The 18288-nt window shown below is 31.4% G+C and overlaps 2 long non-coding RNA genes across 5 annotated transcripts; one reads left to right on the top strand and one right to left on the bottom strand.

Annotated features, from left to right (window-relative positions):
- Positions 1-1032: 1032 nt before the first annotated feature.
- On the bottom strand, positions 1033-14874 carry LOC114303318 (uncharacterized). Of its 4 annotated transcripts, none has more exons than XR_014332290.1 (5): positions 14258-14874; positions 13522-14161; positions 9874-9981; positions 7975-8040; positions 1033-1245 (listed from the first exon to the last, which is right to left on the bottom strand). It is a non-coding gene; the product is annotated as an uncharacterized LOC114303318 (long non-coding RNA). The 4 variants fall into 4 exon arrangements; XR_014332292.1 differs by lacking the exon at positions 1033-1245 and adding an exon at positions 10502-10862 and having other exon boundaries at positions 7958-8040; XR_014332291.1 differs by lacking the exon at positions 7975-8040.
- LOC145792632 (uncharacterized) lies at positions 7955-9982 on the top strand. Its single transcript, XR_014332296.1, has 2 exons — positions 7955-9593; positions 9658-9982. It is a non-coding gene; the product is annotated as an uncharacterized LOC145792632 (long non-coding RNA).
- Positions 14875-18288: the final 3414 nt, after the last annotated feature.

Raw genomic sequence — 18288 nt, forward strand, 5'->3', positions numbered from 1 at the left:
ATAAAGTGCTGCGTCATCATTAATCAGCTAAGAATAAGGACGATCGACTCTACCCATTAAGGACACGCCACCTGTCCTCACCTTTATCTTATCTTTTATTTGTCTTTATAAGAGATAGCTTCACCCTTGTTGAGGACAAGTTTTTTTTCAGTGTGTTTTAAGTTTTAAGTGTGCTCTCTCTCTCTCTCTCTCTCTCTCTCTGTGCATCTTTCTATTTAATAAAGTTTGGAGCTTTGGTTGTAAATACTTCTTTTTACCTATTTACTATTTTAATGTATGTCTACAGAATTAATTGTTGAATTATCTAATGCATTAATTTGGTGTAAACAGAGACGAGAAGTATTAGTAAATTTTCATCAATATCATAACGTTTGGCAAACTTTACAGCAACCCATTCAGGCCCTTGACCAGGCCATAACCGATATTGAAAGGCGTCTCCAGCAGGAGATCGTTAGTTTGGCGGCGGCCAATAGGCCACCACCTCCTCTACAATAAATCCATGAGACCATATATGACATAATTTGAATTTAATATAATAATAATAATATGAACAGTAGTATTCTTTGGTTTGTGCTAATTAAGGGTAAAACTGTGTCAGGTTAAGTGGGACGTCACCTAAGTCGTGTAGAGGAAAACCGGTTAGCAGCGATTGCAGTTAGGTTATATCTTTGTGAGTCGTTGACAGACGTGCTTAGCTTTACCCTGTGTCAAGCACCTTAATTGGTATCAGAGCCTGAAAATTGAATTCCTTGTATCACTGGATTTGTAAGATTGTTAAGATTTGTATCACTTGGAGATCTAAATGACATTCCTTGTAATACAAACTCTATGGGTTCTGAAATAGATTGTCTAGAAAATTCAAGTAAATCTACTCTATAAGATGGAGCAGTTCTAATATTGGCACATTTATGTTAAAACTTAAAACACTCTGAAGAAAAACTTGATGTCACGCCCCACTTTTTATTACTCGGAGTCATTACCAAATTCTTTAACTTAATCCAATTTCAGAGATAACATGCGGAAATAAACTCATACATTCAATCCGTAGAAATGATTAACAATACTCTCATTCGTATGCAAAGTAAACATTACATGAACTAAATAAATTGCCCTTGGGCTTACATCATTAAAAGTACAAGAAGAAGGGTGTAACCCTTTACAACAATGGCATTCCGCCAACATAACTAAGGCCCCGTGGCCAACATATAAGAAGATCCAAATCTTGTAGCACACCCTGCTAAGCACCTGAAAAAGATTCAACAACGTGGGATGAACATATAGTCCAGTAGGGAACTCAACATGCTCCTTAACAATAACAACATTACAGATAGCTATGATCATGAACACCCATTCTCATACTAGAATAATAATGTGACAGTTTATACAATATATATATATATATATATATGAACTTTTCTTGAAAACAATCATTTAATTCACCGCTATAAGCGATTTATCCTCCCTTTTTCCTTTCATTAACCCCCGTTCCCAATCTTTTATAACATTAACAACTACTTAGAAACATAGATTCACTAAGCCCATTACTCTTCCATTTGCCACACATACAACAGATGTGCCTTTTCAAAACATATTTGGCATTTCAATGCAATTCCAATTATATCATAATTATCCATGCACACCTCTATAAAAAAATAACAACTCAACTACATACATAAAATCAATCAATGAGTCAACTCGTCCCTCCAACACTGTAACAAATACAATCCACAATGTTTCCAGATACACTGAAACAATAACAAAACAACACTGCACTACTAGCTATATGCGTAGTAAGCCAAAGATACACTTCTCACCACAATCTACCAGTTTACCAGGCGCTAGCTGGAAGGGTATGGTACCTTAGATTATCAGCGCGTCAGTTCTCCAGGTGCTAGCTGGAAGGGTATGATACCTTTGATTATAAGCGCTGAACACATAAGTGTGTGGAGTCCATCCCCTATCTTCTCACACACACTGGAGTACAACCACTCTCTTCTCCCAAACCAGTATACAAATATAATGTAATTCAGCATTTCATTACATATAATGTTCAATCAACAATGGTGTATTACATACACAGCAATTCAACACAACCACGTCATCCTCCACCGATGACCAAGGATAAAACCTCTAGATGCAAATATTTAGTACACCTATTAAAGACTCAATGACTATAAGACCACAAACCCGACAACAACATTAACATGGTAGTTCAAGATACAATTCCACACATGTGTGTGTTCAACACTCATGAAACAATAATCCAATTTTCATACGTATTTCAAAACACTTTTCCTATTTCACAAAACAAGTTCCACTTCCCTCTTTGTTTTAACAAAACCAACTCCGTCTCTTTAGTTGTCACAAAACCAAACCCATCCCTTTTATTTTACAAAAACCGATTTCTACCAATAAGGAAGCCATAACTCACATTAGTACACTACATACATTTCAAACCCATTTCAAAGCCAAAATTAACCCCTTAGGCATTAACACCTTCACCCACTCACATCAACAATAGAGAGTTACAATTTAGGTTCATTATTCTCCATTTTAATTTATCAATCAAAATATGATTTAGGCATTTTTCCTTTATCAACTACAACATGCTAATTTACACTCCAATTAGCCCAAAACAACTCTCAATGATAACATAACCATTTTCAAATACCCAACCCTAGGTTCCTTCCCATGATTTCAAACAAATCCAACATGGATATGATTTTATGCAATACAAAATTACCACATGTCTATCTATAGACGAAGTATTGAAAAAGAACAAGGAGAATCCCTACCTCGAATAGAGAAGACGGAGATGAAGACCAAAGACCCATGTGCTCCAAATCCCAAGTTTCTCAGATTAAAACAAAGCTCTCGCGAAGCTCTACCTTTCTTCCAAAGGAACTAGGGTAGAAGACCACCGGGAATAGATCAAAACTTAGAGAGAAGGTAAGAGTAGAGAGAGAAACTCTCAAGGGGCGGTTTTTAAAAGTTAAGAGAGGAAAAATAGGTCAAAAAGTGAGCCAAAAAGTGAAATCACGGACTGATGTAGTCGACTCTCCGCTCGAGCGTAGAAAACCCCGCTCGAGCGTAAGACACAGACTCACGCTTGAGCGTGAAAAGAGCCGCTCGAGCGCTGATTGCACACTTCCAGAAGTTTTGCAGTCCACTCTCCGCTCGAGCGTAAAACTCCCCGCTCGTGCGTATGGACAAAAGTCAAAGGATCACGCTCGAGCGTAAAAACTACCGCTCGAGCGGACTAACTGCAGAGTAAAGTACTGGGAGATGGAAAATCACGCTCGAGCGTCCAAACTGTTGCTCGAGCGGAAAGGCAGCAACAAAAGCCCGCTCGAGCGTAAAACCGCCGCTTGAGCGGAGAGACCAAAACCTGGGCAAAATTTTCAAAGCTTTAAAACACAACCAACTAATTCCCAACTTGCCCAACACAACCCAAAACTCTAAAACAAAGAGTAAGGGATAGAAATGAGGATAAGACAACAACGAATCTACGGAACTGAGTCCAGATTATAGATATACAACAACAGGGAATACCGGGATCGCTATACTTGATCTCAACAAGACTGAGTCTATCTTTTATATAGACAAATAAAAGATAAGATAAGAGTGATGACAGGTGGCGTGTCCTTAATGAGTAGAGTCGATCGTCCTTATTCTCAGCTGATTAATGATAACGCAGCACCTTATCTTTATTGGCCTGTAATGGACAGCTATCTGGACAGCTAGATGGTAATACTAGATGGTAGACAATGAATCTGTTTTTACTGAAAGTTGATATCTTGGTAATTTGTCGTTTTATGCTGACACTGTGCTTGTGGGAGACAAGGTCATTCAGTCTTTCCTTTCTTTTTCTTTTTCAATTTTTTCTAAAATGAGACTAGTCAAAGAGTCCCAAAAATCACCAAGATTAGGTTTATTGCCAGCAGCAAAAACTGCGAATTCATTTTCATCCTGGTCAGGGTCTTCTTCTGGATCAGGCTCTTAATTACTAGAGACAAATTTCATACTCGTATCATCACTGGAAAGAGACTGAAGGAGCTGTTCCTTCATATAATACATACTTTTGATAATTAATTCCTGTTCGGACAAATTTGGATACTTTTGTCCTAATTCTGTTTGAATCTGTAAAAATGGATTCTTTATTACTGGAGTTACTGGGCATGAATTTTCTGTAAAGTCTCCGGCTGTTGCTTAGGGGTATCAAGTCCCTTTGTCCACCACTTCACAAATAAAACTCTTTTGAGTCTTGGGGCTTTGTTCTGAAAGTCACATTAGAAATCTCATTTCCATATCTATAGAATTCCAAAGCGGATAACAAAATGAACAGCTGATTTGGACATAGAAATACCTTTGTATATTAGAAGACGACAGCAGGCAATTTGCCATTCATTAAAGGCCTGTCTAATGGGTTCTAGAAAAATATCTAACTGGAGGCACTAATAGAATGGCCGCCTTAACAGGACCAAGTAAATAATATTATCCTAGACCAAGTAGATAATATTATCCTAGACGTACTCTAATTGTCACCATCAGTCACTGGACAGAGTAGTTAAAATTGTTTTAGGCCTTGTTTGGCATATATTAAAAAAGTCAAAAAATTAAAAAGTCACTATTCTATTTAAATCACATCATCTTATTTAAATCACATCACATCACTTCAAATCCAACACATACTCAACCCATATTTCATAAAAAGTCAAAAAATACTCTTATTTAAAATATCTCAAACAACCCTTTAAATGCAATAATAGTAACTCATTTTCCCGTTTCTTTTCTTTCAAAAAATAATGTGTATATGATTAGAATTTTTTGGATTTTTTTAGCAACTGTGGTGGTGTTTAGAATAGTTTTAAAATTATGATTTGAAAATCAAATTATATTTTGAGTTAGTGAATTCTAAAATTATGATTTGAGTGTAAAAAATTTATTTGGTTAGGAGTTCTAAAAAGAGTTTTAAGAATTTTGAATTGAGTTTAAAACTTTTAATATGACACATAATATTTGATATAAAAACTTACAACTCATAACTAAACACATAGCTCAAGATTCTGTTCAAAGCTCATAAAAAAATTTAAAAAATTCCCAAATTTTTTAATTTAAAATATAAAAAATAACAGATACTAATTGTAAAAATAAATAAATAACACTTTTCCAATCAACCGACCGATCAATTAGTCAAACGTTGGGAAAATGACCAATTAGCTCAAATATATGTCAAATTAATTTCTAAACAAACAAAACAATCAAAACTAAAAGTGAAAATATATTTAGAGAAGCTAACCAAACACAACTAGAGTTTTTTTATTTTTCGTGTCTTCTTATTTTTAATGAATATTTTTAAAATTTTAATTTTTTTTAATTTTTTAAATACACCTTACTTAAATATTTTTAAAAAATAAATAAAAAAATATGAAAAAATATTTTAAAAAATTAATAAATACATAAAAATACAAAAAAATATACAAATTTCTAGTATGTTTTTGTATTTTTAATATTTAATGAATTTTTAAAAGATTTTTTCATAAAAATTATACTTTCTATGTATATTTATATTTATGTTAAATGTGTCTAAAAATTAAAAAAAATACTTCAAATATTAAAAAAATTTAATAAAAATAAAAAAAAAGACAACGAGAAAATAAAATTTTCTAAAGCGTATTTTTAGAAAATCAAGAATAAGCAAAGTGAATAAATTTCAGAACCCCAACACAAATTTAATGTTCTAAAAGCACTACAAAGTTATTCAAAATAATAGACATTTTTTCCACTAGCACTATAAATTAAGGGTAAATTAAATATTTCAGTTAACACTGCATCAAAAAAAAAAAAAAAAAAAAAAAAAATCCTCCATTGTGATGCATGCGGCTGTAGCTGCACAAATATTACATTAGGGGTGGCCTTGTACTGATGTGGCAAGCCCAACCAAACATGTTTTAGCAACTTAAAACAAATCCAGACCTACCCATCTATTTGTAAAATACTAATTATAAATTTATATTATTTTAATTATAAAAGAAAAAGCAAAAAAAATAAATAATAAAAATATATATATATATATATATAAACACATTCTTTCTAAAGCACAAAACACTTATTCAATGACATTTAGGCTCTTTTGGTAAACATCTGAAAATAAAGTTCTACCCATTGAAAATAAAGTTCTACCCATTGATTTGAGTATATTATTTGTTTGAAACTTTCAAATCATAATTCTACACCCATTTCTCAAAACTCAATTCAAAATATAATCATTACTTTTCAAAACTCATAACTAAATACATAATTCAAAACTCAATTCAAAATATAATCATTACTTTTCAAAACTCATAACTAAATACATAATTCATAACTCAATTCAAATCAATATTTTAATTTTTTAAATATTTTAATATTTTAATATTTAAATATGTTTCAATTTTTTAAATATTTTAATTTCAAAATATTACGATTTTAATTTTTTAAATTTTAAAATATTTTAATTTTTTTGTTATGTATTTTGTTACGATATGAGTGTAGAATTGTGAAAGTAATATAAATTTTCGAGTTATGTGTTTAGTTATGAGTTTTAAAAATAATTTCTTAATTGAGTTTTGTTTTATGTGTTTGGTTATAATTTGAGTATAAAATTGCTTTTAAATTTAAAATATTAATATTTTAAATTATTTAAATTTTTACGATTTAAACTTTTTGAATATTTATTTTGAAAAAAAAAAATTATTTCCTTTACAATATTTTTAATTAAAAAATTGATTAATGTTATTTCCTGTTAATAATAATTTTTTTAATTGAATTTCAAAAAGAGTTTTGTTATGAGTGTTGATCAGAATTTTCAATAATGTGAAAGTAACGTGTTTTGTTATGAGTTATAATAATTTAAATTAAGTTTTCAAAACTGTTTCCAAAACTCATAACCAAACAAATTTTCTTACTTCACATGTCAAATCAACCTTTCAAAACTCAATTTCATACTCAATTCAAAACTCAATTCAACACTCTATTAAAAAATCATAACCAAACAAATTTTCTACACTCAAATCATAATTTCACAACTCACAAACTCAAAATACAACTCATACTCTCAAATCATATTTACAAAACTCTACCAAACGCAACCTTAGGCTTCGTTTGGAAAGCGACCCATTATTTAAGCCTAGTTTGGCATAACACAAAAAAACTAAAAAATCACTATCCTATTTAAGTCACATCATCTCATTTAAATCATATCATCTCTTTATCACATCACTTCAAACCCAACCCATATTTCACGTTTTTTCATAAAAAGTTAAAAAGTACACTTATTTAGATCATCCTAAACAATCCTTAGCCAAAAAGTCACTAAAAATACTAAAAAATCAACAACTCATACCAAAAAATCAACAACTCATACCAAAAAATCAAATTCTTTTTTCTCTCTACTTTTTACACATATTTTCGTAAAAAATCAAAAAATCACCCTAAACATACTAATTTTTTTTAATTTATATTTTAATCAAATAACCAAAAAATTACTAAATTAACCTGTTCCCAAACGAGCCCTTCAAATTATTATAGTCGAAAAAAGATTTTGCAGTAAAGTTTTGTGGTCAGCTTGGAATCCAACAGAAGCAACAAAATCCAATACCAAAAAACTAGAAATAATATGACAATTGAGGTAACAAAATATCTTTTTATTTCCTTTAAAATAGTCTTTAACAATTTACCGGTAACTTAGGCCTCTTTTAGGAACAGGCTAATTTAGTAACTTTTTAACTATTTGACTAAAAAGGTAAATAAAAAAAACTTATATGTTTGAGATGATTTTTTGGCTAATTACGAAAAGATGTGCAAAAAGTAGAGAAAAAAGAGAATTTTTGACTTTTTGGTATGAATTGTTGACTTTTTGGCTAATTTAGTAACTTTTTGACTAATTGACTAAAATAGCCTCTTGCCCAACAAGGCCTTAATCTTCAAACTAACCTTCGGCATGTATACAAATCACAGTTCAACCAAGACATTGACAAGCACTCCACATTTTCCACCTTTCTACGATCAAACAAGAAAAATTAAATTTAATTTAAAAAGGCTAAAAAAATAAAATTGATGCACTAAGACCATCTCCAACCCTGAACCAAATTTGGTATCAAATTTAAAATTTGGTAAAAAAAGCACTTTTTCATGCTCCAACGATTTCACCAAATTGATATCAAATCGAGATTTCACCCAACATTTCACCAAAATGAGAACAGGCTCTCCATTTCATCAAAACACTGTGCATGACCGTTGAGGGAGACCAACCGGTCGACCACTAAAAAATTCAAATAGTTTCAAAAAAAAGGTCAAACAGTTGAAAATTTTTTTTTTTTTTTTTTTGCCTTACCGGTTGACCGGTCGATTACTAAAAGGTTTAAAAAGTTCAAAAAATCAAAAAAAAAAAAAAAATTTGGCTTAACCGGTCTACCGGCCGATCGACCAACCGGTTATCTCGGCATAGATTTGATGAAAATTAACCGTTGGAGCACTTGGTATCAGATTGAAGAAAAAATTATTTTTTTACTCAGATTTGATGAAAACTTTGGTTTAGAATTGGAGATGCTCTAACCTTCAACCAGCTGCAAAACTAAATAAAATGATAATGTTCTCACTGAATAAAATGATAATGTTCTCATAATTTAATAAATAAATAACCAAAAAGTGAGCAATTGTCACACCTCACTTGAGGTCATCAATGCTAAATAAAATAATAAAAGTGTTCCACCATATTTCATCAAAACAGTATCATTAACACAACAGATAGTTTTCACCAAAAAATGATTCATACGGCCATCTCCAAAAAATATTCATAAGGCCATCTCCATCTGTGTATAAATCCATCACTACATTCAAATTTGATAGAAAATATTCATTTTTTCTACTCTAATGGTTTCATAAAGCAGATATCAAATTGAAAAAACCAAAAATATAATCAAAAAATTTTCACCAAACTAAGAATACTTTGTGCCTTTCATCAAATCACCGTTATATTTTCACCACCGAATGTCTCCCTATGACCACCTCAAAACAAAATTTTGTAAAAATTTTAGATTGACTAGTCATCCACCCAATCATCAAGTGATTTGATGAAAAACCAAACTCTCCTTTTAAGCAAGTGATATCAAAGACAACTTTTACTCAAATTTGTTAAAAATTTTGATACACCATTGGAAATCCTCTCAGACAGCATTAAAGTTTGTTTAGATCTATTATTTGTAGAAAAATTCGGGTAAAGAAATAAAGAAAGAAAACCAATCAGGTAGAACCTAAGGTTGTGTTTGGTGGAATTTTGTAATTATGATTTGAGAGTATAAATTGTATTTTGAGTTTGTGGAGTTTAAAATTATGATTTGAGTGTAGAAAATTTGTTTGGTAAAGAGTTTTGATTTGAGTAGAAAATTATTAATGTAACATTTGATATTTGATACAAAAATTTACAATTTATAACTAAACATACAGCTCAAAATTATTTTAAAATACATAAAAAAATTTAAAAATTTCAAAAAATATTTTTTTCGATTATATAAAAATTAACATAAAAAAAAAATCACTATTTCGGTCAACTGGCCAGACGACCGGTCAGGCAAAATTTAAAAAAAAAAAATTCTGAAAAGCGCGGCTGAGATAAAGCTCTCTGCAGAGTTTTGAAAACATGATTCCAAAACTCCTACCAAACACCATAATTGAATCAAGATGCAAAATCATAATTTGAGAACACAACCAAACACCACCTAAATATTTTTAGTATTACCTTCACCTACCCCTCTCTTTATACCTCCTCAAATTTTTATCCAAAACAGTTACAAAGACCAGACAGATTCCTATTCTTGTTGAGTAAAGAAATACCTTATTGGGGGCATTGCGACACTTTAGCAAACATGGCGTGTCAGAAGCAAACTCTAGAAATCTATCTCACACGTGAGATGACCCAATAACACTTCCGACTCAAGCCTCCTGGGGATCAGCACCACAACATTTGAAGTAAATGGTCCTGTTTGGTAGAGCTGTGGGAAAGTGTTTATATCTTATGCATCAACAGCTTATAACTTATAACTTTCAGCTTAAGCTGATTTCCAGCTTATTCTTAAAGCATCTCCTGCCCCACTCAAAGAATAAGCTGATTTTTGACTTCCAAAAAACTATAAGCTATAAGCTATAAGCTAAACTAAACACATCAAAATAGCTTAAATTAAACTGAAAGCTGAAATAAGCTGTAATTAAGCTCTGTCAAACAGGCACAATACAACAAATAGCAAACACAAGCAGATATGCAATACTGAACTGAACGCTATACTTCCTACAATGCATTTGGCCGCACCCTAGGGTAAAATAATAAATAAAAATCATTATAGCAAAAATTGCAATTTGCAATATTAGATATAATAACTGTCCAGCTAGTTTAGTGTATACAACTACAAACAATTTATTCTCTACAATCAATGTGACAAGTTTCAATAACAGAGTTCACACATACCCTCAAGAAATACTAGTATAAAGGACTCAACATCTGCCAAAAAAATAATGAAGTTAACACCACAAAATCTACACAAGAAGAATCAAGATTTAATTTAGACATGTTCAACCCCAAAGTCAGAACTAATGCAATTCAAAATCTGTCACATTAGCTAAAAAAATACACAGCATTAAAGAAATAACAAAAAATAAATTATGAGTTCACCACAAAAGAAAGTACTGTCTCCCCTCTTTTGCATCAACATGACAAAAAAACAAAAAAACTTTTTTGCAATGCATGAATTTATTCCTTCAAATGATCAGGCCGCTAAAATTCATCCTCCCCAGCTAGCACATAAGAATCAAGAATCTTTACTGCAACGCTGAAACAAAATCCATGAACCACATCTGAGATTTAAAGTCCCAACATGCAGCCACCACATCCCTTGAGCTTTATACTGGTTTACAATTGATATTTTGACTAAATTAAGTTGCATTTAGTAGAACTTTCCAACTATGATTTGAGAATACGAATTGTATTTTGAATTTGTGAATTTTGAAATTATGATTTGAGTGTGAAAAATTTGTTTAATAAAAGAAATTTGAAAATATTTTTGAAAAGAATTCTGAATTGAATAGGAAATTTTGATGTAACATTTGATATTTGATACAAAAATTTATAACTTATAACCAAATATACAACTCGAAATTCTATTAAAGCACATAAAAAATTTTAAAAAATTCAGAAAATATTTTTTTCGAAAATATAAAAATTAAGCTATCAATTGCCAAAAAAAAAAAAAAAAATTGCACTGTTCCGGTCAACCGGCCGAACGACCGGTGGAATGTCCAGTAGGACATCCGATCGGACGACCGGTTAGGCCAAATTTCAAAAAAAAAAAAAAATTGAAAATCGCACTTTACAAAGAGTTTTCTGCAGGGTTCTGTGTTTATTGTGGAAAACTAATTCCAAAACTCTATCCAAACATGATGTTCCAATGTGGGGGTAGAATCAGGATTTGAAAATCCTTCCAAACAGAGCCTTACAATTACCCATAAGGGACCAACCCTCCAAACCACCACACATTCTAACCTGAACCCTAACCAAAAACACATGCCTATTTTGAAACAGCAATGATAGAGACCCCCTTTGTGGAGGACCCCCACAACCTTTTTTGTGATCCACACCATTCATGATGTGGACCCCACACAGACATGAATGGGCCCCCCACATCATGAATGGTGTAGATCAGTAAGGGGGTTGTGGGGGTCTTCCACAAAGGGGGTCTGACTCATTTTTCATTTTGAAAAGATGGTAAAAAATGACTTTTTGACATTTAACCAAACTTCTAGTTTTCTTAGACAAATGACTTGAAAAGTTGGTAAAAAGTCATAATAAAATGACAAAATTATCCCCATTTAGTTTAAAATATTTACAATTTCACCCATGTAACACATTTTGACCCATAAGAGGTAGAATTGTAATTTCACCATTGGCTAAAAATCAACTTCCCAAATGAATTTTTTTTAAAAAAAAAGTCAACTTTTAACTTTTGCTACAAACCAAAAAAAGTGACTAAAAGCTAACTTCTCAAAAACAAGCCACAAATATAAACCAGGCAACACACATCATCACAGTACAACTGAACCTCTCTAAAATTACATTGGGCCTGTTTGGGAAGCACAAAATAAGGCTATTATAGCCTATTTTGACGAAGTAGCCCAAAAGCAACACTATTGCAACCTTTTTAAAAAAAAAAAAAAAAAATTTCTGCACAGCCGGCAGTGTAGGCTGTGCCTACACTGTCAGCTACAACCTTTGTCCCATCAATAAGTAAATTACCATTTTACCCCTTGATATCAATTTAAAAAAATATATTTTTAGGGATAAATTTGTCATTTTAAATTTAAACATCATTTCAACACACTTTTCAATACAATAACTCAACTAAAAAATCATCTCATCTTCCCAAACACAAAAACTAAAATAGCCACAAAAATAACCAAAAAACCAAATAGCCTACTAAAATAGCCACTTCCCAAACGAGGCCATTATGTGCACAATTACACAATGTCTGAACCAACAATCTACATTTGACCCATCTACAATATTAGTGTCTTTACAATGGGGTCATTCTAGAATAGCCTCACCATATATACATTTTTTATATTAATTACAATAAATATCATAACTAAATTATTTTCAATCATAACTCTAAAAAAATAGTGTCACAATCAAACACCTCATAAAAATATATCCAAAGTCATTTTTATTATAACCAAAATAATGATCATTATAAGTCATAACCAACAAAATAATAATTATAATCATCACCAATCATTTCTTCCGCACATCATTGCATCTAAAAAATAAGTCTAAAAAATAGACTTCTATAACACTTTCCTAATCACAATAGGTCATAAACACCGGTCATGATCAAGTCATAACATAGCAATTAACAAAAGACCACAAAATCATAATTTGGCATATGGTGTCCCAAAAATATTCTTTTGTGGGCGTATGTTAAATGTGACATGGATTTTATAATTAAAAAATGTAAACCATCAAGAATTTTGTAACCAGAGGCCAAGTTTGGAAATCCCAATATAACTCATCTTTTTATCTTTTTATTTTTTTCCCATCACATCACCTCTTTACTTTTCTGCACATCTTTTCGTAAAAAGACAAAAAATATACTTATTTAAAACACCCCAAACAACTTTTAAATTTTGAGAATAACGATTAGCTTTCCAAGCCATATTGAGTGCTGATTTTGAAATGAGGCTAATGAGATGGTAGATTCAGACATGCACGAATTTAGTACTGATTTTATGCAATAAGCTTAATTAATTAAAACGGAAATTACATTTCAGGGGTGGTTTTAAAAACTGAACTTCATAAATATTAATAATTAAAAATATAAACTTTTCATAAATCTGTAATAATTTACTGAAACTACCACTGATGAATAATTTCCCATAATTAAAATGCTCAAAATGCAATAATTAGTGCCAAAATAAATTAAAGGAAATTGTTTGTACCTCTTGGGCTGAATAGTCATGATTTGCCAATCCCATCCTTGCGTTTGCTTGTTTGATGAATACAAATAGTTGGCGTGTTGATGTCCCTATTTGTTTCGAATCGATGTAAAATCATCCATTCGAGACACAAATAAAGACCCGATGAACAACAGATTGGGCGTGTTGATGTCCCTATTTGTTTCGAATCGATGTAAAATCATCCATTCGAGAGACAAATAAAGACACGATGAACAACTGAATGGATTGGAGAGAGAATTGGGGAGGACAAAATCGAGAAAAAACCAACAAAAACCAAAAAGACGCAACACACAAGAAGGGGAGAGCCGGGCAAAACCCCGTACCATCTCCCCCTCAAACACAAAAAACAAACTTTTTATTAGGGTTTTTTTTTTACCTGCCAAGCAAGCGCACCTGACATGGCAAAGGTCGATTGACAACCAGTAGAACATTACACATCTCACATTTTTTTGTTACCCTAGGCTATACCCCTCTGGTACACACCGAAAATACACACACATAAACTATCTTCTTTATCATACCAAGAAGATGACAAAAGAAACACTTTCGCAATTCCGATCTGAATCCATAAAGAATCACGCGATCGGAATTGATTGCACCGATCTAACCAAGCGTTTTAGATCTGAAAATGATCACAAATGAACCCAAGAATTACAATACATACGAAATTGTCAAAGGCTGTAAATTAATAGATCTGAACCCAAGATCTACTACGTACCCCGATAGATCTTTCGATTTCCAGTCAATTCACCCATGGCCGAAGAAAGGATAAGTCTTGAACCACATATCTCTGAATCGAAGATCGGAAGCCAATCGCTCAACGAAAACACTCGAATCCATAATCAAAAAGCAGATCGTCTAACGAATTCAAACCTGAGAAATCAAAGAGGAGATCTAACGAATAGGGGGTAAGAGCATCCCCACCAAAGCCCCTAAGCCCCCTCTCCTTACTTATTTTGCCGGGTAAATGGCTCCCTGTCACATGCATTGGATCCTTTAAATAATTTTTTAAATTAGTTTTTACTACAAGATCCTATATTTGTAGGGAGGACTCTATATTTGTAAGGTGCCGCTGTATCTCTTATATATATATATATATATATATATTATTTTGTTTTGTTTAGGAACTGTAATATATATTTATAATTTTTATTTTTTTAAAATTTATAATTAAAAATTATATTTTAATAAAAAAAATAAGAAATTTATTAATGGAATAGAGAAAGAATAGAAAGTAAAAGTAAATGAAAAAATAATTTTTAAAATAAAAAATAAATTTTTTAATAATATTTTAAAATAAAATTTAGATAAACTGATAGGATGCTCTAATAGAAATCGGAAATGAGCCGTAGCTCGAATCCAATGGCTCGAATTGGCTCGAAAGAGGGAGAGAAGAGAGGAGGAGGAAGCAGAGGAGAAAGAGGGAGAGAAGAGAGGAAGAAGAGAGGAGGAAGAACAGAGGAGAAAGAGGGAGAGAAGATCGTCGCTGCTCGCCTCGCCACTGCCACCGCCGTCGCCTCGCTACCGCCGATCGTCGCAGCACCAACGATCGCCGGCTCTGCCTCGCCTCCGCCCCCTGGCCCCCGCTTCCAGCCCCAAATGTTGGGCCCCCTCTAGTCCCTCCTCCTCCTCCTTCCCCTCCAGTCCCTCCTCCTTCCTTCCTCCTCCTCCCTTCCCTGCTTTTGGTTCTGCTTCACCTTCATCTAAAAAACGAGGCCGTTTTTGAATTCGAGCCATTTCGAGCCGTTCAGTTTCGAGCTACCTATCACTGTCGAATAGAAATTTCACGGTGAGAGAGAAGCTGTACAAAAAAATGAAAATTGCCACGTGTTTCATCGAGGCTCACATAGTAACTCGTTTCAAATGTGAAATGAGAAATAAAATCCGGTGGTAATAGGTTAATTAGGGGGTGTTTGTTTGGACAGACTGGATAAGGGGGATTGTAATTTATCGAATTATTAGTTTTGTGATACATTATTCTTAGACTATTTAGTTGGACTGAATTTATATCTTATGTTTATTTAGTCATGGGATTAGATGTTTGGATTGGATTATTTTTAATTATTTAATGTTTGTTTGGGATATTATGGAGAAGGATACTTACTCAAATGACTATTTTATCCTTTTCAATTATTTACTAAGTAATAGCAATATTAAATATAGCTTTAATATTTTAATTATTTTTAGTTAGATTAAATAAAAATTTATTTTATTTTATTTTTTGCACAATTAAATAAATCTATTTTAAAAAAATTAAATAAATTAAATATCAATAAAAATATATGTTATTTTTAAATAAAAATTTTAAATAAATTTATTTTAAATAACAATAATAATTACACAATGAAATAAAATAAAATATAAACAAAATTTTAAAATAAAACATCAATAAAATATCTATAGAAAATTATTTAAAAAAATTAAATAAATAAAACAAAAATAAAAATTAAATAAAATTATTGTATTTTTAAATTGAAACATTTAAATTTTATTGAATTTTACTAAATATAATACATAATTAAATACTAGAGGGCAAAAATGTAATTTTAGTAGCTAATCCCATGGAATGAGTTATCTCATGGTTTCTATCCCACCCCCCCATGGGATAGCATAGTCCCACAAATATGGGACTAATAGTCCGAGGGATTATTAGTCCGGACCAAAAAATTCATACCAAACAACGGACTATTAGTCCATCCGGACTTATAGTCCAATCACATGGTGTTATCCTTCAAAACAAACATGCTCTTTGAGTACTAATATTAGTTATGATATTATTATTAATTTTATTCATTATATAAATTATAAATATTAAAAATTTCTTAAATTATATCACATCATTAATTAATAAACTAATTAGTACACTAATTAATACATATATTATTATTCAATAAAATCAGGCGACGCTTTTCTTCCATTCAAAATTTAATTGAAGTTTGTTGTTGGATTTGTGAAAATTCATAATGAATCTTATTTTGATAATTAAAATTTTTTAATATATAAAATTTATTAAGTATTTTATTATTATAAAAATTATATAAATTGAATATCTATAGTCATATGATTAGATTATATTTCTATCAATGATAAATATGATTTTTAAAATAAATTTTTGATAAAAATTTTATGTGATCAAGTACTTATCGATATCCAATTATGTAATTTTTTACAAGAATAAAATACTCGAGAAGTTTTACATATTGAACGATTCAAATTATTAAAATAAGATTCATAATAAACCTTATAGATCTAAGCAGTACGGTCCAGTCCACATAAAATCTAAGTCCATAAAATAAATAATAAGTGTACTGTGTTTCAATAATTTAATTTTATTATATTGGTAAAAATCAAAGAGTGTATATGTTACTTATATATAAATATACTAGTTAGACCACGGTCGCGTTATCATTACCCGGAAATCAAAATACAAATGTAATGTTAACTTGAAACTAAAATACAAGCGTTAATGCTCCCAACATAAAGGAGAAGAAAAATGAAAAACATATATGTATGCACATTGTGAATTAATTTAACATATCTGTTACAGTTGTTATTTGAATCAAGAATCTCCGTTTTAGAATCGTACATGAGATTTTCATCTCATACAATTGCTTCCATGATACCAAACGTAATATAAATACTTTCTAAAAAACAAAATATAAATGTTCCTCATAAGAAAAAATATGTGAGAGAGAGAGAAAGAGAGAAAGAGAGAGAGAGAGAGAGAATGAACTAAACAACTTCAATCGACAAGAGAGAAATCCAAAACCCAAAACTCTCAAAAACTCAAGACAACATCCCTCACCCTGTGTTCCCAAACGAAGATGTTGTCTGCAATCTAATACCTACTATTGTTGCTTGTATTTTGGTGGACACTCACTCTGCTGACCTTCTTTACGTAGTGCTCGCATACTCTTCTATAATTCACAACAAACCAAATGTTATCCAAAGCACACACCATTGAAAATCTTTACATTTTGTACAAAGCAAAAAATAAATTACGTAGTTGTATCATCTCTCACCTTTAGTCTAGATGAAAGCTAGAAAATCCCAATCAAATGGCCAACAGAAAAATAGGGAAATAAAGTATTAGTACGTTCAGAAATTGAAAATTAATGATGGTAAGGAGGAGACTTTGGCTTTTGCTTAGAATTTTGTAAGAGTTACCTTCTTCGTGCTGGTTTTGTCCTTATCCTCATCTTCGTCTATGTCTTCATCATTGTCCTCATCTTTATCTTTTGGTAAGGAGGAGACTTTGGCTTTTGCTTAGAATTTTGTAAGAGTTACCTTCTTCGTGCTAGTTTTGTCCTTATCCTTATCTTCGTCTGTGTCTTCATCGTTGTCCTCATCTATATCTTCATTTTCTTCTTCATGATTATTATCTTCATCGTCATCGTTGCTATCCACGTCTTCAAAGTCATTCCCCTGAATAGCCTCCCTCGTAAACCACAAGACAACATGGGGGATAATTTTGTCCCGAATAGTTGAACTGCATATATCAACACACATCAAATTACCTTTCTTGACATAAGTTGTAAAAAAGTACCTGTCATGACCTCATTTCGCTTCTAATAGAATGATGTCGTGATGACCAATAATCTTAGATTACCGAAGGCCAACTTACAAAGATTCACACATACAGAGTATACATATGGGGTATACATGTATAGAAGTAATAAATTTAAATCTAATTAGTCCATAAGAGTTGTGCATATGTTAAAAGAAATGGCATACATTGAGATACATAAA

Source organism: Camellia sinensis, chromosome 6 (assembly GCF_055761805.1).
Source record: "Camellia sinensis isolate YWXY chromosome 6, ASM5576180v1, whole genome shotgun sequence".
In the NCBI taxonomy this organism is placed as follows: domain Eukaryota; kingdom Viridiplantae; phylum Streptophyta; class Magnoliopsida; order Ericales; family Theaceae; genus Camellia; species Camellia sinensis.